This window comes from Molossus molossus, unplaced genomic scaffold, assembly GCF_014108415.1.
Source record: "Molossus molossus isolate mMolMol1 unplaced genomic scaffold, mMolMol1.p scaffold_m16_p_12, whole genome shotgun sequence".
Classification (NCBI taxonomy): Eukaryota; Metazoa; Chordata; class Mammalia; order Chiroptera; family Molossidae; genus Molossus; species Molossus molossus.
In genome coordinates this window covers 11,738,291-11,755,776 of record NW_023425347.1, presented here as the reverse complement: position 1 = coordinate 11,755,776, position 17,486 = coordinate 11,738,291, and the positions used below count along the sequence as shown (strand labels likewise).

General features: G+C 47.8%; 1 protein-coding gene across 1 annotated transcript in view; it reads right to left on the bottom strand.

Annotated features, from left to right (window-relative positions):
• Window positions 1–17,486, bottom strand: part of LY86 (lymphocyte antigen 86) — a 60,052-nt gene that overhangs the window by 7,178 nt on the left and 35,388 nt on the right. The window lies entirely within an intron of this gene.

Sequence of the window (17,486 nt, the reverse complement as noted above, 5' to 3'; positions counted from 1 at the left end):
CTCTGGGGCCAGACTCTCTGGGCTGGGTTTGAGTCTTGGATCTTTTTCCTACTAACTGGGCAAGTCACCCAACCTTTCTGTGCCTCAATTTCCCTATCAGGAAATACAAATGATAACATCCACCTCACGGGGTTCTTGTGAACATCAAATGAGTTAATGCATGTAAAACTCTCATAATAGCACCTGGCACATGGCAAAGGCTCAATAAGTGTTTGCCATCAGTATATTCATCCACCAATCCACACTACTGGGGGTCCATCTGATATATACCTGGCACTATTCTAGGTGCTGGATACAAGGGTAGATAAGAATGGTATGTGAACCATTTGAATCACTGACCACCCAGAATTGTAATAATATGTTTACAGGGCCGCTGCCTTCACTAAACTGGCCTTCTGTGCCGCACAGAGTCTAACCCACAGTGGGGTGCAACGTATCGTTAGAGGATAAGGTCACTGAATGAGCAGATCCAGAGTCAGAACATGGGTTTGCCAACTTCATTCTTGCACCTGCTATTGTAATCCCCTACCTGCTGGGAGGGTCGGCACCTGAGATGTGCTGACCCAAGAGACTGGCTGGGGAATGAGCCCTTCAGAGCAGCCATGCTGGTATGAGGGTGGAGGGCTGGTGGAGGATGGAGGTGAATAAGGGCTTGTTGGTGTTAGCTACTGAGCTCTTTTGATGACACAGAGACGTCCTGCTTCCCACAGCATCTGTTCAGTCAGTGTCTGGAGACAGACCAACCTCTCCACATTCAAAGGGGCCCTGGGCCCAGGGCAGCATGGCTGGTGTTTGAGCAGCTGCCCACATGGAACAACATCAGGGACACGAGGATTATCTCTCTGTACAAAGGCCTTCCCAGGGCAATCTGAGACTGAACTTCTACCAGGGAATGTTCTTAGCATAGACTTTGTCATCTGTTAAATGCCCATGTTTTCAACATCCCTCTCCTTCCTTGCATGAGAAATTCCTGGTACAGACACGGTGTGTACCAGATGGCCAATGTTCCCATCTCATTGCACTACGTGTACTGGTCCGTTCATGTTTAAAAGGAAATGTATTTGGTTGTGGATATAATGATTTTTATTGGGAACAACTACTCTGTATGATGTGGTATTAGAAATAGATGTTAACATTTTGGATCCTGTCCTTAAGAATCTTCCAGTGCACCTGAACACGATGCAATAACTGAGTTATACAGAAAGTTAATTGTGTGTGGAGCGAGTGGTGTGTGTGCACAGGGTGTTCTCTTGTACTGCTGGCCTGTTGTACAACCCGAGGGCCCGCCATTCACACTAGAATCTGTGGTGCCCCCTGGAGCTGGCAACACAGTGCCCCAGCTACTACATGATTTCATTTTAGAAAACCATCTCCTTCCCAGTGGACACTCTCTGACCCAAACCAGGACAATGTGAGCAGAGGGACAGAGAGACCCAGGACCAATCTATTCTGGCAAGAGATGGTTTGTTTCATTTCAACTCACCAGTCTCTAGAGCTACCCACTTTCTGCCTGGCATAGCAGCCTTCTCACTGATTCTATGACTCCTTTTGAGAAAATGCCTTTGCTTTCGTTGACTGGAATAGTTTCTGCCTCCTGAACCTCGAAGACTTTGACTGCTGTGGGCATGAGCCAGCTGAAGTCACTCGTGCTGGCCATCAGGGTAGGGGACACAGTGCGGCTCGGGGGCAGAGTCCGAGGATGGGGACCGACTGTTCCCGTCCATGTCTGGTCTGCCGGATGCTCTTGGACATGTGTTATACCCACTCATTGTTCTAAGGCGGCATCGTGCAGGTGGCCTGACCCAGGAGCCCCGCAGACTTGGGATCAGACCCACCCCCCCTACTTTCCAGCTGAGTGTTGTGGGCACTTTGCTTAGCCATCCTGTGACTCGGCTTCCTCACCTGGAAAAGTAGAAGTGGGAACGCGTCTCCTGCAGGGGCATTTGAGGACTTAAGAACTAGTGTGCAAACCCACTGAGCAAAGTGGGGCCCCCAGGAAGGGCAGAAGCATAGTCGTTTGTGGTATTACTGCTCCCTGGACAGGACATAATGAGGGCTCACTTGGCGGATGCTGAGACCAGAGCGAGACGAGGTTTGGGAACCTTTGTGCCAAGTCAGTGGGCACCACTGCTAAGACCTGTGGCTGTCTTTTTTCTTTTCCTTTCTTTTAAATTTCTGCTTAAGAAAAATTAGATGAGTCTGGCTCTTTGAAGAATACTATGGACCAATATTGAACCTTTTGTTATGCTCATTTAGTGTTCAAAGTCTGCTAATATGTGCTCTTCACTATTAATGGGCTCTTTGCTGGGGTGAGAGAGTGTCATTAAATCAAATACAACACTTTCCACAGGAGCTTTTCTGGGGCCCAGGAAGCTCCCGAGAGTTGATGCAGTGATGCATGAAACTGTCTTTTTTTTTAACCTGGTGAAACAACACCTAAAATTAAATTTCTGCTCCTTCCTTTCTCAGATCCTCTCCAATTCTGAGATTCCTTTAATTAACATTTTCACACTCCAGTACTATAAAAAGAGCCTGTGTATCTGCACCCCTCCCTCCTTCCCTTTATTTAAAATCTTCATCAGTTTTTAATGTACAGTCGGTTGGAAATTCGCCTCCCTGGTTCTGAACCCATGAAGTCATTTCTGTGAAAAGGCCTTTTGTTGTTTTTTGACCCAGATCTTTCTGTGGTTGGCACATAGTGTCTTTTAAAGAGAAAATTGATTTGAAAATTGTGAGAGTAAAAGGTCGCAAAGGGTTTTGGTTAGACTGGCAGGAGAGGCGGGCCTGGCCTCCTGTGCCCTCCTCCGCCGCTGGCCGGGCCGGGCCGGGCCTTCCTGCCATCTCCTAGCTCTGGCTAGTTGTTATTAAAATTCCTGAATTTTCCAAGTTTATTTCAAAACTGTCCAATTTTTAAACATTATGAGCATGCTTGACAGTATAATATACTACAGTTTCAATTGATCATACATTGGCTGATTAGCATATGCAGAACAATTTTTAAAAAGTTATTTATTTACTCAGGATTTGAGCCCCTTTCCTACCTGCCAGGCCCAGTGAGGGGCCAGGGACAGTGATGCCCTAGAACATAGCCCTCACCCTGTCGTCCAGTGAGTGGGGGGCCTCGGAGTCTGGGGAGGCCCGGTACCAGGGTCCTTCGGGCAGCGGGCCCCCAGTGAGGGGGGAGCTGGGGAGAATGTTCCAGGCAGACCAAGAGTCTCCTCTCTGGAGAGGGGGAGCAGGTGCATCACCTCATTTTGGTGAGTTCTAAACATAGTCTTCCTTCCTCTCCCTGCCTCGGATATTTCCTGAAAGAAACCCAAATCTGGAGGTGGCGAGGCCCAGCCCCCTGCTCCTCATCCCCTCCTCTTGGCTGTGAGCTCCGCTTTCTTTGGTCTCTGACCCGGAGGGTGTTGTATTTCTCGCCCGAGGGGTGCAGAACCAGTGCTCGGTTAGACCTCGTCTAAATGGATAATGCTCTTGCCTGGGGCTGGGACTCAGCAGGGTCCCTGGCCCCTGGGGTGAATGCACTGTCCACCGGATCCCCAGGCTGAGAGCCAGGTTCAGGGGGTCCCAGGCAGTGTGAGTAGGTTGCTCCAGGCTAAGCTCAGTCCTAGTTTTTATTTTTTATTATATTTTTTCAGTGTGTCCTGATTTGTCCATTTCTTCACCTCCTGGGCCATTTGTCCTGTTTTTCTCTAGAGCAGCTGTAGTCCTTTCGGTCCCTGTGAGGCCCCGCCCCCAGGGCTGCAGTGTCCAGGCGTGGCCCTTGCGTCTCAGAGGTGGTCCCGGCCACACCACACTGGCTCCCGGCTGAGGGGAGGGGTGGGCGGGAGCAGAGACCCAGCTCCTGCCCCCGGGGCCAGGCCGTGCGGCCTGGGCTAGGCTGGCTCCCGGGCAGACGCTTCTGGTGTCCTGTGCTCACCCACTTGGTCCCGTCAGCTGTGTGAGCATCAGCTGTGCCCCTGACATCATCCCAGGCCTAGTGTTTGCCCCTCCACACTCGCCACACAGCCCATGGCGGGCAGCCGGCAGGGACTGTCCCCTGGGGAGGGCCTCGACCTAGAAGAGTTGGAATCAGGGACGAATGCCACAGACTCCTGACCTTCAGAGGGACAATTCTGAGACACACACTACAGTTCCCAAAGTCTCAGGGGGACAGAGCCCAAGCTCCCCGCACCGGTCATCAGCTCTTGGACACCTCACTTCCTGGCCTTTCTCGCCCTGGCTCCATCCGGCTCCTCCCCACTCCTGCGTCCTGCCATCGCCTCTCCGTAGGCTCTTCACCAGGTCTTCGTCTCTGACTTGGCTGGAGGACCCAAACTACGAATGCTTCCTGGTAGAAGGTGTACCTTTTCTCCATTTGTGTGAAGGCCCATAGGAGCGAGCGGTGGTCCCAGAAACCTGCTGCTGATGTATTTGGACCTCTTTCTGATGATGGAGCCTCCCAGCCCAGGAGCTAAATCTGAACACCCTGTACCCTGTTCTCCAGAGAACAGCGAGGAGAATGAGCACCCTGGGTGGTCCCTGTGGGGCTCCGAGCCTCCCACTTTGGGAGGAGACCGAGGCTGAGAGAGGGGCCAGGAGGGAAGGCCACAGCTGTGCCCGGAGGGGCGAACAGGTGGGCGGGTGGCGGTGAGGGAGCCAGCGCGTTGGGAAGAGAGAGAGGAAGGACGGAGAAGTGCACAACCTGCCCAAGTGCCTGGTGTCATCGCTCTGTTGCCTGGAGTTTTACTGCCACTGAATAGTGGGCCTGCAATAAAAGTGTGCTCCGATAAACTGGATTTGTGGACGCTGGGATCCCTTGACACGTCAGGCGACCCTCTGTGGATAGGACTCTTTCTGTTGCTAAGGCGATCTCGGTAGTTAGGACATGCTCAATTTTATTTCTAGGTTACTTGGCCCCTTTGGCTGTACATAGGATCAGTGTGTTCTGGGAGCTATTGCTTTGGTCCTTTTCAGAATCACAGATGCACTAGGGAGCTCATAAGTATCTTACTAGAGTTTGGATTACTACATGAATTATCTTAGCTTGGCGGACACACTTGTCCATTCAAGCAGGCTGGTGAGATCCTCCTGATGGCCTTTCTTTACCAGAGAAACTTAATGTTGTTTAAAGCAGTCACTGTGTGCTTGTGACGGGTCACTTGTAGGATGCAGAGACTCCCCAGGGCTCACCCACGCACGGCCCTGCGCTTCCGCCTGTCCCGCATCACCCAGGGCCTGAGCAAAGGGAAGGCACTCGGGCTGCAGCGGGGCTGGAGGGTAACCTTTCCAACACGAACTCCAGGGACGAGTTCAGGACAGACTGCTAACATCCACAGCGACGCAGAAAGTGCTCGGGGAGGGTTGTCTAGCAGCACTCTGCAAAAATGAGGCTCTTCCCTGCCCGCATCACGCCCTCCGGCGCCCCCTGGCCACAGGTGGCTAATGTGACTGATGAACTGAGTTTTAAGTTTAATTTCAGTGTGAATTATTTAAACAGCCACAAGCGACTAGTGGCTGCTATCCCGGACAGGGCGGTTTCAGGTTCGCACCGTCTAATAGGAACATAATGTGGGCCGCTGATGTCACTGACATTTTTCAAGTAGCCACATTTGAAAAACTAGGAAAAAGAAATGAGTAAAATTAATTTAATCATATATGTATTTTTCACCCAAATATTAAAAATATTATCATTTCAATATGTAACCTGGTCAGCGCACACACACTGGAGTTCTGGCCCGATCCCCGGCGGGGGTCGTGCAGGAGGCAGCCAGTCCATACTGATGTTCTCTCTCATGTGTCTGTTGATCTCCCTCTCTCCCTCTCCTTTCCTCTCTATCTAAAATCAATAAAAAATATATTTTAAAAATATGTAACCAACATATAAAGTATTAATCAGATCTTTTAAATTATTTTCATACTGTTTTTTCCCCCCACAAAGTCTTCAAATCCAGTGTGCATTCTGCATTTAGAGCACACCTCACTTTGGACTGGCCACATCTCTGGTCTCAGTGGCCACATGTGGCCAGTGGCTACTGTACAGGAGAGTGCCAATTATGAAGTCACTGAGGAGAAATCAAAGCTCGAAAAGTGAAATAACTTGTTTCTGACTTTATTCCTCCTTCAAGACCTATTTGTGTTTATGGCCCTTGCTCCCTCCAAGAGATACACAACTCTGGCAGTTAGGAGGGAGAGAGAATTTCAGTGTTTTTCTCTACCAACCTATTTCCGGATTTCTGTGGATAAACACTTAACATAACTCTCAAAATACAACATGTGAATTGGTGGGCTGATTAGATTCCCAGCAACAGAAATGAAGAAGACGGTGATGGGAGGAGAGAGAAGAATTGAATTGATCTCTGGGAACCCGGGGCAGCCACAGGAAAGAGCAATGTGATGGGAAATAATGAAATCGACATCACGGAGCGTGGCCTTTTGCAGATTGGGGGGGTCTCTGGGGTCCATACACATCAGTGCTTTCGGGATGCTTGTTAAAATGCAAACACCACCGATCCACGGGGTCAGAGCTGTGATGCGATATGGGGAGCTGGGAGTCGGCATCCTTAATTAGCCTCCTAACGATTATTACACGTATTTGAGTCATTGAGCCAGACTCATGAAATTCCATAGGAGGCCAAGGATTTGTAAGGAGCTTGTATTGTGTTAGAAAATTAAAAATGCTTCTGCTGCTAGGTCATCATTAGTTTCAATGTGCTGAGCTCAGCTAACAGACAGCGGGGCCTGGGGTCGCAGCGGTTTCACCATATTGTTGGCTCTTACTAATGGGCTTGAATTCGAGGAGGGAGGGCAAGCTCCGAGCTATGGGACTCCTTAGTAGGCTTTGTGTTTCATGTTATGTTTTTTTTTTAGCAAGAAAAGGTCCTCTTTGGCTTGGTCACTGCTGGTGCCCGTTCTATGGCGACCATTGTTTCTAGTTCTGTTTTTTGCAAGAGTGGGAGTTTTCTGCTAATTCAATACTAAACTGCTGTTTTTGTTGATTCTCCATGAATTTGTAGCAGGGCAGCTGCCCAGTCGTCACAAGAAGGAATCCACAGCTGCTGGACATGTTTTGAAGTGTGCAAACAAAGAGTGAAACCCGAGGGGAAGGAAGGCTGGCGCTGAGGAGGGGGTGCTGCCAATTTCAGCTCCATGGGAAGTGAAGCGGGGCTCTCTCCCCAGGGGTGCAAGCGGGCGTGTGGCCCCCACTTTGTCAGCCACCGGAGAACAGGCAGCCTGGGTCAGAGTCAAGTTTCTGCTCCCACCAAGGAAAAAAGCTGCCTCTCCAGGCCTTGTTAAAATGCAGACTTCCACTCTGAGATGGATGACTTCAGGGGCTTGGGCCCTACTTGAGAAATCCCTAATCAGCGGCGTGAGGCACGGAGCATTCATCACTTATCGAGTGCTTGCCATGTGCCAAACTGTTCCGATGGCTCTGCAGAGATTATCCCGTTTTATCTTTCTAACGGTCCTGCAGGGTACTCAGATTCCCCTTATGGTTCGGATGAAGGAACCGAGGCTCAGAGAGACTGGGTAACTTGCCTGACGTCACATAACGATACGTGGCAGTCAAGGTCCAGCTGCAGGTCTAGCTTCAAACCCTGTGCTCATCACGTGCGGGGCAGGTGGTTCTCGAGTGTGGTCTTTGGACCAGCAACACCAACCTTACCTGGGGACTTGTGAGAAATGCAGATGCTCAGGCTCCTCTCCAGAAGCACTGAGTTGCAAAGTGGGGGTGGGGCCGACAGTCTGTGGTGGAACAAGTCCTCCAGGTGACGCTGATGCTCAGGTTGAGAGCCCCTGGGCTGGGCGAGGCCTGCTCTCCTGCAGCGCGGCAGTGTGATGCAGCAGGCAACAGCACGCTCTTTCAGAACCCTACTGGTTTGGTGGCATGCTGCCTGCAACTACAAAACGACGGTGCAGGGGACGATGGTGGGAGAGACGGCAGTTTCCCAGGCGCAGAGCGGCACTCCCCTGCAGGGCTGTGGACCCGTCCGCACAGTGCAGGCACGGTTCCCACCTGAGCCGCTCTGTCCCCTTTGCCATCGGGCTATTAGCAATGGCTGATGAAGGACCGAAGCAGAAGCTGGGATTGGGAGAGACTGAAAATAAAGTGTAGGGACCAGTGGAGCAGAAAGCCTGAAGCAAATGAGCTTGTAGAAGCAGATGGTCTAAAATGGCCCAGAAATCAAAGGTGAGCAAGCAGGTAGGACACAGGTGATACCCCAGAGAAGACGTGTTTTAAACCTGAGGCCTCAGATAAAGCCACTTATTCCACTTCTCTTATAGCAGAAACCAGTGACACCCCCCTCCCCCCACCCCGCGCTTGCATTTGCTAATGCCGCTGCCCTGGATGTAAAACAAATGGAGAGCCAGGCGCAGGGCAGGACCGCAAGACCGTGGGTGTGCTTTACGGAGGCTGTCAGGTCATCTGCGCACATCATGATGGAGCTTCTTCCAGGGAGCACTTGCCCGGACGGTGGCCTTTGCCTGTCTTTTACTAGAGCACTGCAATGCATAAGGCATTTTGGAGAGAGCATTTATAGGAATTTTTCCAAATTCCCAAAGGCAATTCCCAAATTTCTTTCATTTTATAGATCTGTGAAAAGGAGCACATAGAAGCAGAGATAGCTAGGGGGATAGAAATCCAGCCAATGAAATCTGAATTGCTGTTAGGACAGAATTTTGAATAGTTACAGACGGTGAGATTGAGAAGTCTCAGCAATTAGTGATGGTTCAAGGTTGGCCAGACACGTATGTTCAGCATGAACAAGACAGAGGAGAAACACTCTAGAATAGAAGGGAGGAAGGACATGAGCTCCCACTATGCTTTTATCTTTGTCTTATTTGTGTATGGAAAATCAATGAGTATTATTGCAGAATCCCTTAGCTGCTATCAGAGATACTATCTGCCTTGTGGGCAATGTCATGTCAGACTTTAAATACATTTCTCAGGGGATCTACTCTGCCGTATATGGAAATTCACCTGATTATGATGCACTCCTCACTTCGGACGAACACTTAAAGTAAGGAAGCTCAGATTTACACACAAAAGATAAATCAGGGAGCAATTATTTTCTCAACTAAAGGACTCTTCTGCCTGCAGAAGGTGTCACAGTAATATTTAATTACAAGCTTTCCAGATGCATTTAAAATTAAGTCCACTACCGATTTTTTCCTGTAGCATCCATGTTACATAAAGTGAAGTGTGTCATATCTGGTGTATGTATTTCATAACAGATTTTGCTCCCACTGAAAGTGGTTGCTGCACAGGTGCAGGGGCGGATGCACCACTCATCAGCCATCTTCTCACCCCCCTGGGGTTCTGCTCACGCACAAGATCAAGTCCTCCCAGATTTACATCATTTCAACAATGTCGATCACAGCTGTCAAGGGCTCAAAGAAGAGCCCTTGACCTACAGGTCTCCTAATGTATGATCAAGCTATAGATCCAGTGTACACACACACACACACACACACACACACACACACAATTTACTTATTTAACTCCTCCAAGCCTTTATTTTAATTTTAGTTGGTTTTGGCAAGAGGGTATGCACAATTTATACCTGCAAGTCAATCTGTGAAACAATAAACAAATCGTTTTTGAAAGCCAATCATTAGTGCTTGGGCAGACCAAGTAACAGTCGATGTATCTTTTCTCATCAAGGGTGAAAACCCTGTTTTCATTCTATTTACTTTATGGCCTCAGTCTGGGTCTTCGCCCAGGTCTCCAGGCTCATTTCCAGTCGAGAATCCCCTTTCTCCAGACAGCCAAAGCCTGAGAGAGCCTGCTCCTTTGAGTGGTCCCCCACCCTACACGTTTTATTTGGGTGGCGTGTGTCCTGCAGGGGATTGTTCCTACTCCCAGACGGTAACTCCTACAATCAATGTTTGCTTCATTTCACTTATTGTTTCACTCATCTTTCTCAGATGGGGTACTCTAGGAAACACGTTGAACAAAACGAACCCCATGTTGTTGAGAGTGGACATCAAGGTATGTTGAGCTCCTGATAAGTCAGAAGAGAATAAGAGAGACTGGGGTGACCTCTCTCATTCACAAGCCAGACAGGGCTGCGTTGGTGGTGGTGTTTTGTGCTGGAAAGCCCAGACGTTGGGCAAGTGCTGTGTCAGGTGACTGTAGGATAATCTTGCTGGGGCTTTGGGGAGAGACCACATCTCCACAAATAGATGTCAGGTTTCCCTGAAGAGAGTGACATTCACACGGTCACTACTCTGAAAGGAAGTCAAACCAGGGTGAGAAAATGAGAACTTGAGGGGCTAACTTTAGACGAAGGTAAGAAAACAAAACAGCACAGAAAGATGCAAGAAGGAAAGACTTCTTCAGACACCGGTCAGGAGATCCCGGGCTCCTGAGCAGGTTGCCAGCATATTGGGCTCCTGCCTCCTGGTTTCAGGTGAGCTGGTTTGAGCGAGAATCCTCACCTCTAGCTCCTTCCAGTGGGCGATCCTAGACTACGTTTATAAAGCAGCTCTGGATCATTCAGACTGCTCTGCCCCCCTCAAGGTCCCTCGGGTAGGGGAGGGAGCCGAGGGAGACTCACCATTGCCATGCTTGCTGCATGCTTCCCAACATGCCAGGCATGGCCTACCTCTTTTCCTATGTAGTTTTCCACTATTGCCCAGTGAAGAATTAGGTGGCTCCTATTTTATTGCTGAGAATCAGAGAGTAAATGACCCTCCAGAAAGAAGAGCCTCTGTTCCCAGCCTGCAATGGCAGCTGTGGGGGAGGGAAGGAGATGATCAGTTCTGTTCTATGGCTGTTTTTTTTAAATCCTCCCCCGAGGACATTTTTGCATTTATCTACAGATAGAGCGGGAGGGAGAGAGAGAGGAAGAGAAATAAAGAGAAATATCCATGCGGGAGAGACACATCGACTGGGTGCCACCCACAGGGACAAACTGCAACCGAGGTACGTGCCCTTAGCGGGAACCAAACCTGGTCCGCAGGCCGACACTCCAACTGCTGAGCCAAACCTGCCAGGGCTGCTCTATGGCTTTTCCCAAGGTGCTCTTTCTTCCTAGCTACCTGCATCTCTCACCAGTCTTTGGGAGAAGTCCCCTTTCTCTGCTCCAAATCTAATTTGCTCGAACTGGCAAAGCATAGTTAACGCCAAGTTGTTCCATTTCCCCCGGGTGTCCCGGACCTGAATGTCTCAGTGCTCACCAGGTGAAAGCCGAGGTCACCTGTGCTCAATAATTCTGGCTAAGACCCTGGTTCTACCCTGTAGCTGTCACTCTCAGGTTTACGCCGCAGAACCCCTAGAGCAGGGTTGGCAGGCTGCGGCCACACCCTAGCCCATGCCCGTTCCTGCGTAGCTGTGAGCTAAGGATGGTTTTACATGTTAAAGGGCAGAAAAACACGCAAAAAAAGAATAACATTTCAAGACATGGAAACATTATATGAACTTCAATTTCAGATATTAACCTTCACAAAGCGTTGCGGGTGCGCAGCCACGCCCACTCATCGCCACAGGGTCGCAGCCTCGTTCACTGTGACAGCAGAGGGGGGTAGGAACAGCATGGTCTGCAAAGCCTGCATTGCCCACTATCTTGCCCTCTGTAAAAAAAGTTTCTGACTGGTGACAGAAAGGGCTTGATAAATTACAGAAGTCTAAGCCCCAGACCCAGAGTTGTTAATTTAGTAAGTGTGGGTAGAACTAAAAATTTGCACTCCTAATCATTTCTTAGATGATGCTGATGTTGCCAGTCTGGGGACCACACCTGGAGAAACACTGCCTTATACAATGGCTGCTTACGCCCAAAGACGATAATTGCATTCCTGTCATTTGGTCATGCCTTTTCATCCCCTTCCAGTCCGAGCGGAGGGCTAAAATGATTACACTTCTCCAGCAGAGGGTTCTCTATGTTCAAAGAGGGCATGTAGCAGACAGGTTAAGAGCAAGTCTCTGGAGCCCGACTTTTTGGAGAGAAACGCAACTCCACTGCCTGCTGGCTTTGTGACGTAGGGTAAGTTACTTAACCTCTCTGGGTCTTAGTTTCCTCATCTGTTTATAGGAGCCTGATAACAACAGTGTTGATATGTCATAAGGTTGGTGCAGGCAGTAAAGTAGCTGTTACACATACTGAACCTGTAAGGTCCCTGGCACATGCTGCCGTGATAACCTGGTTGTCACTGTGTGGAGCTGCCTGGGGCTAAGGTCCTGCTCCTCAGCTTGGCTGAACGTCAAGATCACCTGGCTGGGGGCTTGTCACCAGAGATTCTGATTTAATTGCTCTGGGGTGTGAGGTATTGGGAATCTTGAAAATTTTAAAGGGAGATTATAATGCATCATTGCCCAATAGAAATATAATGTCTTGCATTTTATGTTTTTAGTAGGCATGTTTAAATAGGTAAAATTAATTTTAATAATATGTTTTACTATTTGATAAATGTATTAATGATATATTTTATTTAACTCAATAGATCTCGAATATTATTTTAACTTATAACCAATATAACAATTTAATTGAGCTATTTCTCTTTTTTTCATAGTAAGTCTGAAATTGAGTCTCTATTTAATACGTACAGTGCCTCTCAATTTAGACCAGCTGTTTCCGTGACTGAGTGGCCACATGTGGCTAACCGATGTGTAACCAAGACAACAGCATGAGACTGACTAATGCGCAGCCAAGACAGATCACCTGAGGAAAGGGCACAGTTGGTGACTGTGGACCAGGCCAAATCTAACTAACCCCACAGAGGTTCTACCAGCATTTCTGTTCTCAACTGGAAGGAAGTCTACTGAAACTTCCTTCCTTAGGGTTAGTAGTTAGGCATGGTTATTAAGGACATTCGATTTGATTGCTGTGAGGCTGACAGAGCCAGTTTAGAAGCATGAAGATCAAGTACAGCAGATGAATGCATATGACTAGCAGGGAAAAGAAAAGACCAGCATTAATGGAGTAGGAAGTAAAACTGTGGCCCGTTTTGATTCCTTCTCAGTGAACCCGGGTACAGGGGGTTGGGGTCCCCCAGCGAGAGGATATGATAGCAGAGGGGCCCTTGACTTCTATGCAGCTCTTTGATTCAGAACTTTCTCTTTACTCCAAATATTATTAAATATTAAGTAGGTTATGCATTTTTCAGAACTCTTATTTACCCTATGCAGAAAGAGAATTCATCCTCTGTAGTCTTTTCTACAACTATCAACTAATATTTAAAGGAGTAGCCATGTATATTTATTATAAAAAGAAGAGATTTCCAAAAAAGACAAAAATAAAGATCTGCAGTTCCATCATTTAGAGATAACTACTACCAAGCACCTAAGTGTATACTATTTTAAAGATTTTTGGGTGTATATACTTAAGCACACTTAAATAAAAACAGGGTGCAAAAGTTATTTTTTATAGCAAACTTCGTCACTTAACGATATCCTTATGAGTTTATTTTCATGTAATTTAACAATCTCCTTCAATGTCATTTAAATGCACAGCACACTGTATCTTTGGCCAAACAAGAGTCTACTTAGTCAACCCCCTATGGTTAGATATAGAAGCTGTTTCCCCAAATTACCAATTACAGCATAAATGAAAACGCCAAATGAACATCACTGGGTCTTCAAATCCAATGTGCTCTTGCCTTGGTGCTAACTGGGAAGATGCAGAAGAAAAGAGAGCATTTTGTCCACACAGTCTCACTAAGCCTGACCCATTTAGTGGTTTTTATCTGGCTCGGAAAATGGCCAGCGGGGTGCATTGTAAAGCTGTGGAAATATCAAACAACTCAGCTGCAACCGACACCATAATGGGGTGCCCACAGTGGATGCCAAGTTCTCTCACTGCGCTGCTGAGAAGCCCCTGCAGAGCCCAGAGGGACTGCGCTTCCCGCTTAGTGTGTCAACGGCGGCTTTGCACTTAGGGCTGAATTGACTTCGGTCCTCTTTGGTGTTATGTTTTTCTCTTAATTCCGGTCTTGGAATTCATCACTTCTCTTCCATAGCATCATTGCTGCACTAGGTCGGTGGGTGGGTTAAAACGCTGAATAACTCATGAAGCCTCTGAATTTAAGGTTTTAGTTTCTCTGGTTTAGAAATTTACACAATTATTTGTTCATGCAGCATTTGTATGTTACTTTTCTGATCATTTTATGCTATATAAAATTTTCTGGCAATTTCTCAAGTCCTGGCTTCTCAGCCCGCCTATGCAGCTATCAACTGTGCGACAACAAAATAAATCAGTATCTGAAGGCTGCCCAGCATTGGAATAAGGCAAACACCAGCGTTTTGAGCTGCTAAATTGAATTGAACATCTTCATTTTGGAGGACAATAGCTCTTCTATTTTATTAATTCTGCTAAAACCACTCACCGAGGAAAAAATGTTTTTTTTTCTTTAAATTTGGAGAATCAAGATAGCTCACAGTTTGCTGGGATTTGGCTGCCCGTGTCTTTGTGGCATGCATCAGCATCATCAGATAGACACTTCTGAGGTGGTACGTTTGTATTCACTGTCACATGTAAATTCAAGAAACAAATATTTATTGCATCTTTATTCTGTGCCAGTCTCTCCTTGTCTGCAGAGTCCACAGAGACAGAGAGGAGCAAGAGATATTTCTGCCTTCAAAGAGTTCAAAGTTTGAAGTGCCTGCTTTCAAGGGACACACACACACACACACGTGTGCACACACATACATACACACACTATAACCACAGAACACAAAACACGAGTATGGCTGAGATCAGTGGGAACATGATGCTCCAGGGGCACCCAGAGAAAACAATGCACGGGCTGGGGCTGGAGGAAGGTTTCTGGAGGAGGTGAAACCTGAGTGAGGTCTGGATGGAAGATAAACTGGGAACAGGTATTAGAGGCACAGGAAAGCATCAGAACAGCATCGCGTGTGTCAAACACAGGGTGTGGCCAGACAGCTGCAAATGATTTGATGAAGCTGTTGCTGAAGCAGTGTGTGGGCAGAGATGTGGCTGGAGGAGCTGGTTAGAGTGAAGTCCATGATGGACTTTGTTCACTGAAGAATTGGTTCTATAGAAATAGGAACCCTTGAAGTCTTTTGGGTAGGTGGGTGTCACGATCAAAACTATATTTGGGAAACTACCCCTGGCAGCGGTAAGAAAGTAGGAAAACCAGTTAGGAACTCATTTCCATCTTCCAGGAGGGGGGTGGGAAGATCTGTCCCAGGGAATGGAAGGAAGTAGGAACAAAAGGACAGTCCAGAGTAGGTTCTTTCTTACTAAGCTGGTAGTGCCTCCAAGCATACATGTTTCCACATTTGTTCAAAAATACTTATTTTGGGGGAAAATTGGAAAGATAAGCCGACATGGGAGCTAGGACTGGAGATGCTGGCTGTAGGTGGCAGCCTATCAAGTTGGTGGTCTTTCTTGGGGTTGTTAGTTAATTATCAGCTCAAGATGCTTTGAGTTCCTCAAAACAGTCTGTGAAATCAGGAATCCTTGCAGACTACCAGCATTACTATGCTGTGCACAAATTATATAAAACAAATGCTGAAAAACCTGTAGCAGACTTTTAAATAACTTTAAGGCAAACAGGACACAGCACACACCACACAGCAACTTGAAAGAGTGTTTTGTGGATCTCTGATCTCCTCTAGACTATCAGTAGTTTCGAAGGCAGAAACCATTTTTGGTTCGTCTTTAGGGTTTCTAAATGCACACAGTAGGAACTCAGTCAGTGAGGAAGGAAGGAAGGAAGGAAGGAAGGAAGGAAGGAAGGAAGGAAGGAAGGAAGGAAGGAAGGGAGGGAGGGAGGAAGGGCTAACTGTGGGGAGAGGAGTTTGGGACAGAAATGGCTAAGGGCAGGTAGAAAACATTAAATAGGGACCAGCTAATGAACAGCTCACCATGTTGAGGAAATACACGGATGCATCTGATTAATCAGAAATATTTCCAGTAAGTTCAGAGAAGAAAACTGACTAATCATTCTATGGCAGGTTAGCTAGGAAGAAAAAAAGTCCTAATGTGAAACAAGGCAAATCACTGGTTGGAAAGTTTTTTTTTTTTTTAGTGAGAGAGACACATTGAGTGGTTGGCACCCACACGACCCCAACCAGGGCTGGGGATAAACTGCAACCGAGGTACTTGCCCTTAAAGAGTACCGAACCCCAGACCCTCTGGTCTGTGGGCTGACACTCTAACCACTGAGTCAAACCGTCTAGGGCTAGAAAGAGGTTTATTTTTTAATCCTTACCCGAGGACATTTTTTCTGTTCAGATAGAGTAGGAGGGAGAGAGAGAAAGAGAGAGAGAGAGAGAGAGAGAGAGAGAGAGAGAGAGAAACATCAACATGAAAGGGACACATCGAGTGGCTGCCACCCACACAACCCAACCAGGGCCCGGGACAAACTGCAGCCGTGGTACATGCCCTTAGCGGGAACCGAACCCGGTCCTCTGTGGACCACAGGCTGATACTCTAACCGCTGAGCCAAACTGGCCAGGGCTAGAAAGAGTTTTTAAATGATGATTTTAAATAAGCTCCTGTTCAAATAGCACATTCACCCATTTTGTTGTTTCTTCTTTTGTTTTTCATTCCTTAGAAGTTGAGATTGTGGGCCCTGGAGCCAACCTGCCTGGGTTTGAGCCATGAGCCTCTCATCAGCTGTGTGACTTGGTGCAAGTTCCTAAACCTCTCTGTGCCTCAGTTTCTGCATCTATAAAATTTGAGTATTCTTAGTGCTAAGTCTTAAAGATGGGTTTGGAAGTAAATGACTTACCAGACATGAAGCTCTTAGAAAAGTGCCTGGTATGAATGTTTAGTAACGTTGGCTTTTTCACTCTATATGTTTGCTGTATTTAGTGCTCCCTATGTATCAGGTCATTCGAAATCCTGGGAATAAAAAGACCATGACACTACCCATCCTCAAGAAGCTGACAGGCTACCGGGGATGACAAGTGGGAATAAACAATCGTAGGCCAACATGAACGTGCTCTGATAAAGTTGCACCGACATGACCCGCTCTGGGAGAGCAGAGAGGAGGGGGGAGGGAGGGCTGAGCTGAAGCCGGTCATCTACACAGCGTGGCCAGGTCCAGCGCTTCAGCCAGCCTTCGCCCCTACATTCCGTTTCCTGTCCTGGCACAGTGTACTCTTCGGCTGCGTCTTCCCTATGGGAAGGGGACCCCTCTTTCCTCTAGATCCTTTGTTTAGAGAGCACACTCGGGTGATTTCTCCCCGTCTGCCCTGAATGAGGAAACAGGTGAGTATCTCTGGGGTGTGGGGTTAGGGGCATGTTCCCTCTTGGCCAGTGGAAACAGGAAGGAGACCCTGGGAAGGAGGACGGGAACAATTTCTGGGGAAGGACAGTCACAGATCAGACTCAACTTTTGGTTTAATAAATAGAGGCATCTCGGGGCCTTGGTGAGGAGGCTGGGTGATGTGTGGAGGGAGGAGGGCCTAGTGATTGGAGAAACAGCCACAAGACAATGGGCTTCCTACTTCTCTACTTCGAATTTAGCCTCCCGATGCCCCATCAGTCAGTAACTCAGATGAGAAAGACCACAGCAAAACGCTGACATTC